This window comes from Crocuta crocuta, unplaced genomic scaffold, assembly GCF_008692635.1.
Source record: "Crocuta crocuta isolate KB4526 unplaced genomic scaffold, BGI_CrCroc_1.0 scaffold140, whole genome shotgun sequence".
Classification (NCBI taxonomy): domain Eukaryota; kingdom Metazoa; phylum Chordata; class Mammalia; order Carnivora; family Hyaenidae; genus Crocuta; species Crocuta crocuta.
The window spans coordinates 1,309,580-1,319,468 of NW_027527775.1; the positions used below are offsets into that span (position 1 = coordinate 1,309,580).

Below are 9,889 nucleotides of genomic sequence, written 5' to 3' on the forward strand. Positions count from 1 at the left end.
GTGGGTTCGAGCCCCGCGCCGGGCTCTGTGCTGACTGCCAGCTCAGAGCCTGGAGCCTATTTCAGACTCTGTGTCTCCCTCTCTCTCTGACCCTCCCCTGCTCATGCTGTCTCTCTCTCTCTCTCCTAGAAATAAATAAAAAATATTTTTTAAAATTTTAAAAAAAGCTGTTAACATAGGTGCAATTATGATTGGTGCTTATGTGATGAGGCTATACGTACAATGTGAGCACTGTAACACCCCTGTCCCTTACCCCATAAAAACCCTGCTCACTATTGTTCGGAGCTTCACCTTGCTGCCACTGCACAGGTTGATGGGTGAGTCCCTGCTCAAGCTTGTAAGAAAGACCCTTATGTACTTGCATCGGTGTCGGCTCCTTGGGGGTCTCAGGGGACTAGTGATTTGGGCACAACAAGGACACCTTCAGATTGAAAGTAAGGGGATGGAGAAATATCTATCATGCTACTGGAAGTCAAAAGAGAGCTGGAGTAGCTATACTTATATCAGACAAACTGGACTTTAAAGTAAAAGCATTAACAAGGGATGAAGAAGGGCATTATATAATTACAGGGTTTATCCATCAGGAAGAGCTAACAATTACAAATATCTATGCACTGAATACAGAAGCACCTAAATACATAAAACAATCACAAACAGAAACAATCTTATGGATAAAATGTGCTAATATCAGGGGGCTTTAATACTCCACTTACAGCAATGGATAGATCAACTAGACAGAAAATCACTAAAGAAACAATAGACTTGAATGACATATTGGATGAGATGGATTTGACAGATATATTTAGAACTCTACATCCTGAGGCTATGGAACACACTTTCTTCTCAAGTGCATATGGCACATTCTCCAAGACAGATCACATACTGGGCCATAAAGCAGCCCTCAATAAATATAAAAAAATCGAGATCATACCATGCACACTTTCAGATCACAAGGCTATGACACTTGAAATCAACCACAGGAAGAAGTCTGGAAAAGCTCCAAAAATACGGAGATTAAAGAAAACTCTACTAAAGAACGAATGTGCCAGTCAGGCAATTAGAGAAGAAATTTAAAAATATATGGAAAGAAATGAAAATGAATATACAATAATCCACACTCTATGGGATGCGGCAAAGGCAGTCCTAAGAGAAAAGTATATTGCACTCCAATTTTATTTCAAGAAATTAGAAAAAGCGCAAGTACAAAATCTAACAGTGAACCTAAAGGAACTAGAAGGAGAGCAACAAGAACTCCCCAAACCCACTAGGAGAAGAGAAATAATAAAAAACTCAGGGCAGAAATAAACAATATAGAATCCAAAAAAAAATGCCAACAGTTGAACAGATCAATGAAACCAAGAGTTGTTTTTTTTTAAAAATAAACAAAATTGATAAACCTCTAGCCAGGCTTCTCAAAAAGAGAGAGCACCCAAATAGACAAAATCATGAATGAAAATGGACTTATTACAACCAGTCCCTCAGAAATACAAGCAATTATCAGGGAATACTATGAAAAATTATATGCCAACAAACTGGACATCTTAGAAGAAATGGACAAATTCCTAAACACACACTCCCTACCAAAATTCACATGGGAAAAGACAGAAAATCTGAATAGACTTGTAACTAGTGAAGAAATTGAATCAGTTATCAAAAATCTCCCAGCAAATAAGAGCCCTGGGCCAGATGACAGATTCTACCAGGCATTTAAAACAGAATTAATACCCATTCTTCTCAAGCTATTCCAAAAAAATAGAAATTGAAAGAAAACTTCCAGACTCTTTCTACAAAGCCTACATCACATTGATTCCGAAGCCAGACAGAGGCTCAGAAAAAAAAGAGAACTACAGGTCAATATCCTTGATGAATACGGATTTAAAAATCCTCAACAAGATACTTGCAAATCAAATGCAACAGCACATAAAAAAAATTATCCACCATGATCAAGTCAGATTCATTCCTGGGTTATAGGGCTGGTTCAATATTAACAAATCAATCAGTGTGATACATCACATTAACAAAATAAAAGGTAAAAACCATATGATCCTGTTGATAGATCAGGGATTTTTTTGGGTTTTCTTTTTTTTTTTTTTTTTTGGGNATAGAAATTGAAAGAAAACTTCCAGACTCTTTCTACAAAGCCTACATCACATTGATTCCGAAGCCAGACAGAGGCTCAGAAAAAAAAGAGAACTACAGGTCAATATCCTTGATGAATACGGATTTAAAAATCCTCAACAAGATACTTGCAAATCAAATGCAACAGCACATAAAAAAAATTATCCACCATGATCAAGTCAGATTCATTCCTGGGTTATNAGAAGGACGGAAGGGGGTGGGGGCTGTAGGGCTGGTTCAATATTTGTATATCAATCAATGTGAAGAAAGGATAAGAACCATATGATCCTGTCAGTAGATGCAGAAAAAGCATTTGACAAATACACCATCCTTTCTTAATAAAAGCCCTCAAGAAAGTTGGGAGAGAAGGAACATACCTAAACATCAAAAATCCATGTATGAAAAGCCCACAACTAATATTATCCTCAATGGGGAAAATCTGAGAGCTTTCTTCCTGACATCAGGAACATGACAGGGATGTCCACTCTCACCACTGTTGTTTAACATAGTGCTGGAAGTGCTAGTATCAGCCATCAGACAACAAAAGGAAATCAAAGGCATCAGAATTGGCAAGGAAGAAGTCAAACTTTCACTTTTCACAGACGACATGATACTCTACATAGAAAACCCGACAGGTTCCACCAGAAGCCTACTAGAACTGATCCATGAATTCAGCAAAGTCGCAACATACAAAATCAATGTACAGAAATCGGTTGCATTTCTATACACCAATAATGAAGCAACAGAAAGAGAAATAAAAAAACTGATCCCATTCACAATTGCAGAAAAAACATAAAATACCTAGAAATAAACCTAACCAAAGAAATTAAAGATCTGTATGCTGAAAACTATAGAAAACTCATGAAGGAAATGGAAGAAGACACAAAGAAATGGAAAAACAAACCATGCTCATGGATCAGAAGAATAAATATAGTTAAAATGTCATTACCACCCAAAGCAATCTACACATTCAATGCAATCCCAATCAAAATTGCACTAGCAATCTTCTCAAAGCTAAAACAAACTATCCTAAAATTTGTATGGAACCACAAAAGACTCCAAATAGCCAAGGTAATATTGAAAAAGAAAACTAAAACAGGAGGCATCACAATCCCAGACGTTAGCCTCTACTACAAAGCTGTAATCATCAAGACAGTATGGTACTGGGACAAAAACAGACACATTGACCAATGGAATAGAGAACTTGATAACCCCCTAGCTAGACTTCACAAAATTGATAACCCCCTAGCTAGACTTCACAAAAAGACTAGATTTGGACCAACAAATGTATGACCAACTAATCTTTGACAAAGCAGGAAAGAGCATCCAACAGAAAAAAGACAGTCTCCTTAGCAAATGATGCTGGGACAACTGGACAGCAACATGCAGAAGAATGAAATTAGATCATACCAAAAAAAAAAAAACTCCAAATGGATGAAAGACCTAAATGTGAGTCAGGAAACCATCAAAACCCTAGAGGAGAAAGGAGGCAACAACCTCTTCGACCTCTGCTGCAGAAATTTCTTGCTTGACACATCTCTAAAGGCAAGGGAATTATATGCAAACATGAACTATTGGGAAGGTGAAAAGCTTCTGCCTAGCAAAGGACACAATCAACAAAACTAAAAGACAACCAATGGAATGGGAAAATATAGTTGCAAATGACATGTCAGATAAAGGGTTAGTATCCAAAATCTATAAAGAATTTACCAAACTCCACACCCAAAAAAACCAAATAATCCAGTGAAGAAATGTGAAGAAGGCATGAATAGACACTTTTCCAAGGAAGGCGCCCAGATGGCCAACAGACCCATTAAAAGATGCTCAACATCACTTATCAGGGGAATACAAATCAAAACCACACTCAAATACCACTTCACATTGGTGGGAGTGGCTAAAATTAACAACTTAGGAAACAAAAGATGCTGGCAAGGAGAAACAAGAACTGCTTGCACTGTTGGTGGGAATGCAAACTGGTATAGCTGCTCTTGTAAACAGTGTGGGGATTCCTCAAAAAATTAAAAACAGAACTACCCTAGGACCCAGCAATATTACTACTAGGATTTTACCCAAAGGGTACAGGAGTGCTGATGCAGAGGGGCATGTGTACCCCAATGTTTATAGCAGTACTTTCAACAATAGCCAAATTATGGAAATAGCCATTCAGGCTATTTCCTGAATATGCAACAAGTGATGAACAGATAACGAAGATGTGGTTTATATATACAATGGAATACTACTTGGCAATGAGAAAGAATGAAATCCTGCTATTGTAACAATGTGGATGAGAACTGGAAGGTATTATGCTAAGTGAAATAAGTCAGTCAGAAAAAGACAGATATCATATGTTTTCACTCATATGTGGATCTTGAGAAACTTAACAGAAGACCATGGGGGTAAAGAAGGGGAAAAAAATACAGAGAGGGAGGAAGGTAAACCATAAGAGACTCTTAAATACAGAGAACAAACTGAGGGTTGATGGGGGGGTGGGAGAGAGGGGAAAATGGGTGATGGGCATTGAGGAGGGCACTTGTTGGGATGAGCACTTGATGTTGTATGTAAGCGATGAACCACAGGAATCTACCCCAAAACCAAGAACACACTTTACACACTGTATGTTAGCCAATTTGACAATAAATTATATTTATAAATAAATAAATAAACTACCTCAACTCATCATGGCTTTACCTAATAGATTCCCTATTTTAAACTAAAATTTCATATCAACATGTAAAAGATGTTGATCCTCAAATATCAACTATATCATTGATTTTGTCTCCATGATTTCTGTGTCCCATTTCTTCTTAATTTAATGTAATTATTTTATCATCTTTAAACATCTTTGTATACTGATCTGAATTACCATATAAAGCTCTCAAACAATGGAGAAAAATTACCTTGACCAGAAGTTCACAACACAAGGAAGTTACACATACTCAAGGAAGCTTTACATGTAGTGATAGGAACAAAGAAAGTACTTTGGGCCACAACTCTACATTCTCTATAATACCCTTGAGGAATTAGCAGACTTCAGGTTAGAAAATACTGAGTTGTTTTTTTATTTAAAAGTCTATTGACATAACCATGGAAGGACCACTGGCACCTGGAATACAGCTTTAGAAGACAGCAAAGCGCTCAAGAGGAAGGGGGAAAAAAACTAGCCTCAAAATACTCCTTATAAATCTCAGTCTGACCCAGACTTCACATTCTAAAAGAGTGATTCTGATATTCTTCATGTGGTCATAAAATACAAAGAAAGCATAGCAGAAAAGGCAAGAAACCGATGGCATTAAAACAATGAAGGCAAATCAGTGTTTCTGATCTCTGCACCAAGTTCCACAAAATCACACAGCAAAATCACATGTCATATGACAACAATAAGTAGAACAGATTCAAACTGGAAAGAGATAATCTATGGCATTCACCCATCTCCCTTATGCCTCAGTCACTGGACGGTTACCTTTAGCAAGACAGATCACGAGAAAAAAAATTTTATAAAAAGGAGAAATTCAGTGATGATAAAAAGCCCATACAACATCAAAGCTAAAGTAAAGCCTGACTTAAACGAGAATTCACATGCCAGATGGACAAATAGAGATAATTAAGAATTGAGCAGAAAGGTTCAACTACAGAGATTGCCTAGTATTTTCCACTTTTCTGGAATAATAACTAAAAACTATTTTACAGTCAGTAGAGCCTGAGGCCTATAACACAGCAGAAATTATTATTTTTGTATCAGTTATAGGACAGTGGGTAAGAGAAGACTTTTTATTCATGGCAAAAAAAGTGTAGATACACACATAAGCAACACTACCATAAAGTAAAGATTTTTGTTTTTAACAAAATCCGTATTTATGTGATTATATTTCCTATGGTTGAGAGCAGCTGTAATTAATGGATTTCCTTCCTTCTCTTAATGCAGCCATTTGTCAATTCAAATACAGAATATTCAATCAAAACATAAATAAATAAATTCCACTGTATGATCCAACAGACTGGATGAAGGGAGGCAAGAGCTGGTATCTGAGTCCTACCTGCCATTTCTGATCATTCAGACATCAGTCCCAAGTTGAATTAGTGAGCTCTTCCCTGATAGTGATCTACAGCTCTACTCATCATTCGGTTGGTATCACTACTTGATAATCTATTTTATATACATATATATCTATGTATCTGTGTGTATATATATATGTGTATATATGTGTATGTATATACATTTTATATACATTATATATAGCATTTTATGTTATATATATAATGCTGTTATATATAACATTATTGTACTATATATTAATTATATATTATATATGACATTATAACATTATTATATATAACATTAGTATGTTACAATAACTATTGTATATATATTGCTATATATGTAACAGTAAATTTTTTTAATGTATATATATATATTTTTTTAATGTTTACTGTTCCCCCACTACCAAGAACAAATATTAGTCTATGAAAGCAAATCTCTTGTTCACTAGCTAGAATTGTGCCTGAAATATTAACAGACTATCAATAAATATTTGTTGAATACTTACAGACAAAATCAAGACATCAGAAGAATTTACTTTAGGACCCATCCAACCTTCCTTTAGATCCTCCAGTCCTTGTTCTGGATCATCATAATCCTAAGATATAACCAATATTATTTTAAGGCATCTGCTCCTGAGGGCAGCAGAATTTTAAGAAAAGTTCACCTCCTATATCCCAGGGCTCAAGAAGGCTGACTGTAGGCAGCCAGGCAGAATCACCGTTACCCTCAGAGTATCACTAACTATTAAGTGCTAAATCTTTCACTTTCCCTCTCCTTCTTCCCCAGAATTTCCCCTAACTGTGTTGCCAATGAACCTGGGTATAGCGTCAGACACAGAAGTGGGAGCACAAAAAAAGAAAAGAAAAAAATCCTTATGAAAATATGACTTATTGAATTGCATGAAGATTATAAGTTTATGTATAAACGTGTGTGTGTGTGTTTTGTGTGTGTGTGTGTGTGTGTGTGTGTGTGTGTGTGTGNTTTTTTTTTTTTAAAGAAACCTGTGAGCTAGAATTCAATCTTTTATCCTTGGGAAGTGTCTTTGAGGAAAGGGACTATTTGATTTCTTCACTGAAAAGCAGGCTTACTTGCCCTTCTTACCATTTTACTCTGTTTTTTAAAAAATAGCCTAGCACTTGAACGGAATGTGGAAGTCTATTAAATGAAACATGCAAGGGTAGGGTGCACAGGAAGATGAGAGTCTAGAGGAGGGCAGGATAATGAAAAGATCATTCAGAAAAACCATCTCTCACTCTTAGCAGTCAGGCTTCATGTGACCAGTGTACCAAGCGTGAAACATTTCCAGTTCCTCAGTGCACAGCAATAAAACCTGCCCTAAAGAGAAGTGTCAAGAACACTTTACAGATACATAGACCCTAATTCTTTAGCCCCTTCTTTTTTTAGAAGTCTTTTCATGTCTCCTTTCTCTCTCAACCCCTTCATTTTGATACTAAGCTGATTTCCCTTACCCTTTCATTTTGAATTGAAATAGTCACTTAAATATCCATAATACAGGCTCTCATTTCTCAGGTACCATTTTATTCCTAGCTGAAATATTTGCTGTTGTATAGACATGACCATACTACTTAATTTCTACATTTCATTCTATATCATGATTATAATAATAGGTGCAATCCTAGGCTAAGCAAATCTTTCTCAGAGAGCATACCTCATTCCTCTAAGGAACATAAGCCCTTCCAAGAAAATGGGATCTCATTAACTAACTTAACCAAAAACACACACACATAATGGCATTAGGCATTTCTGATGGCAAAGTGCCAATTTTGGATTCCAGATGAATCTAAGAAATAGCACATTAGCCTCTCTGCCAAATTTGAACCATATATACTACAAAATAAGATGGGAACACAGAACACAATAGCTATGACTCTTTGGATAGTATGATGATATATTTTTTGTGTCTACTTCACTGGGCCATGGAGTACCCAGATATTTATTCATCAAACATTCTTCTGGGTGCTTCTGTGAGGGTGTTTTGGGGTGAGATTAATATCTTAACTGGCAGACTGAGTAAAGCAGAGTGGCCTCCATAATGTAGGTAGGCCTCATCTATTCAGTTAAAGGCCTAAGTACAATGAAAACCAGATGCTCTCCAGAGTTAAAGTAAGTGCTCCTGCCTGATGGCCTTCACACTGGGGCACCAGCTTTTTCCTCACTTTCAGCTCTAACTGAAACATCAGGCCTTCCTGTGTCTCTAGTCTGCCAGCCTTCACACTGCAGCTACACCATTGGCTGTCCTGGGTCCCCAGCTTGCTGACTCATCCTGCAGACGGTGGCACTTGTCAGTCTCCATAATCTTGTGAGCCAATCCTTATAATAAGCTCCTTGATCTATTATTAGTATTTGTATGTGTGTATATGTATATATACGTATGTATACACAAATACATACACATATACACACACACACCCCTTATTGGTTCTATTTATCTGGAGAAAATACAATTAAAGTAAGTTATATTACAAAAGGCAAATCTTTGAATTCAGTATAGATTTTCAAAAGCTGGGGTAAATTTTACCCCGGTATTCAACACTATCACGATAAGGTTTCTGGATCCTCTTTATTTAATTTCCCCTCAAAATTCTAACAGTTTAAGATACCACATTTTTTAAGGAAACGGTAATAGTCTCTCATATAGTCAGTAGAGGAATTAACTATCATTTCTTGCCTCATAGAGTTTCAGTTGGAAAAAACCTGAAAGGCAATCTAATCTACAGTCTCAGTCTCTGGAAGGGGAAAGGAGTGCCAAGAAGAAGAATATATCTCCCATGTATACAGATCATCCGAAGTGAGGCTCTGACTCAAATTCAGTCTTCTAATTCAAATCAGAGTTGTCCTAATAGTTTGCATAGTCAGATGTTTGATACATCCAAATAAAATTTACAAACCCATCTGAACTCTACTCAGTTAAGTTTCATGAGGATAAATGCAAAGAAAAAATAAAATTACAAAGAGAAATTCTTCCTTGGAATGTTTCACAGTTTCTCCCAGCAAAGCAAAGCACATACCCTGAGCAGTTACAAGTCGTTGTCTCTGAAGTTGGTTAGAAATCTATTGAAAATATTTCATTACTGATAATGCATCAAGGCCTTTTTCAGCTTCTAGCTCACACATGTGGAGAAATTGGATTCTTGTGGGTAATGATTCATTTATTTCAACCCTTCCTTTGCCCTTTTTCATTTGGTGGGATTGATTTCCTTTCCTCATATAATTTCACTCGTCACTATTCATGACTTGTGAATTGACCCTCTCTTCTCTTTGTATTTTCCTTTATGAGCCAACTTCTATTCTTACAAACAATTGAAGTGCACGTTAATAAAAAAAAGTATTGAAGATGGCATTTATGCTAATGCTTGCTTTAGATTATGTTTTCTTACTAATATCAAGTTCTATGCTTCCAATTTACCTATGAAGAAATATCAAATTACCATTAAGACTAAAATAGATGAAAATTCCTCAGGTGTCCAACTCCTCTCATCCCACATTTGAATTTAATCTTGAGCTACCTTTTATCCCAGAGAAGGAAGAAATGGGAAATAATGGGATCTCTGCCTCCAATTTTCAAAGGTGATGCCCAAGTTGTTAAATAGACACGCATGCACATGCACACATATGCACACACATGCAATCACACATCTGTTGAGTTGCAGGAAAGTGGCCTTCAAAAATCTGACAAGCCAGAGAGATTCTGCTTTTCCTCCTAATATGAAG

General features: G+C 36.5%; 1 long non-coding RNA gene across 1 annotated transcript in view; it reads right to left on the reverse strand.

Annotated features, from left to right (window-relative positions):
- The window catches only part of LOC144239288 (uncharacterized), a 62,032-nt gene extending 55,287 nt beyond the window's left edge, over window positions 1-6,745 (reverse strand). The window contains exon 1 of the long non-coding RNA XR_013337368.1: window positions 6,663-6,745. This is a non-coding gene — a long non-coding RNA (uncharacterized LOC144239288). The remainder of the gene's footprint in view (window positions 1-6,662) is intronic.
- Between the last annotated feature and the right edge of the window lie 3,144 nt (window positions 6,746-9,889).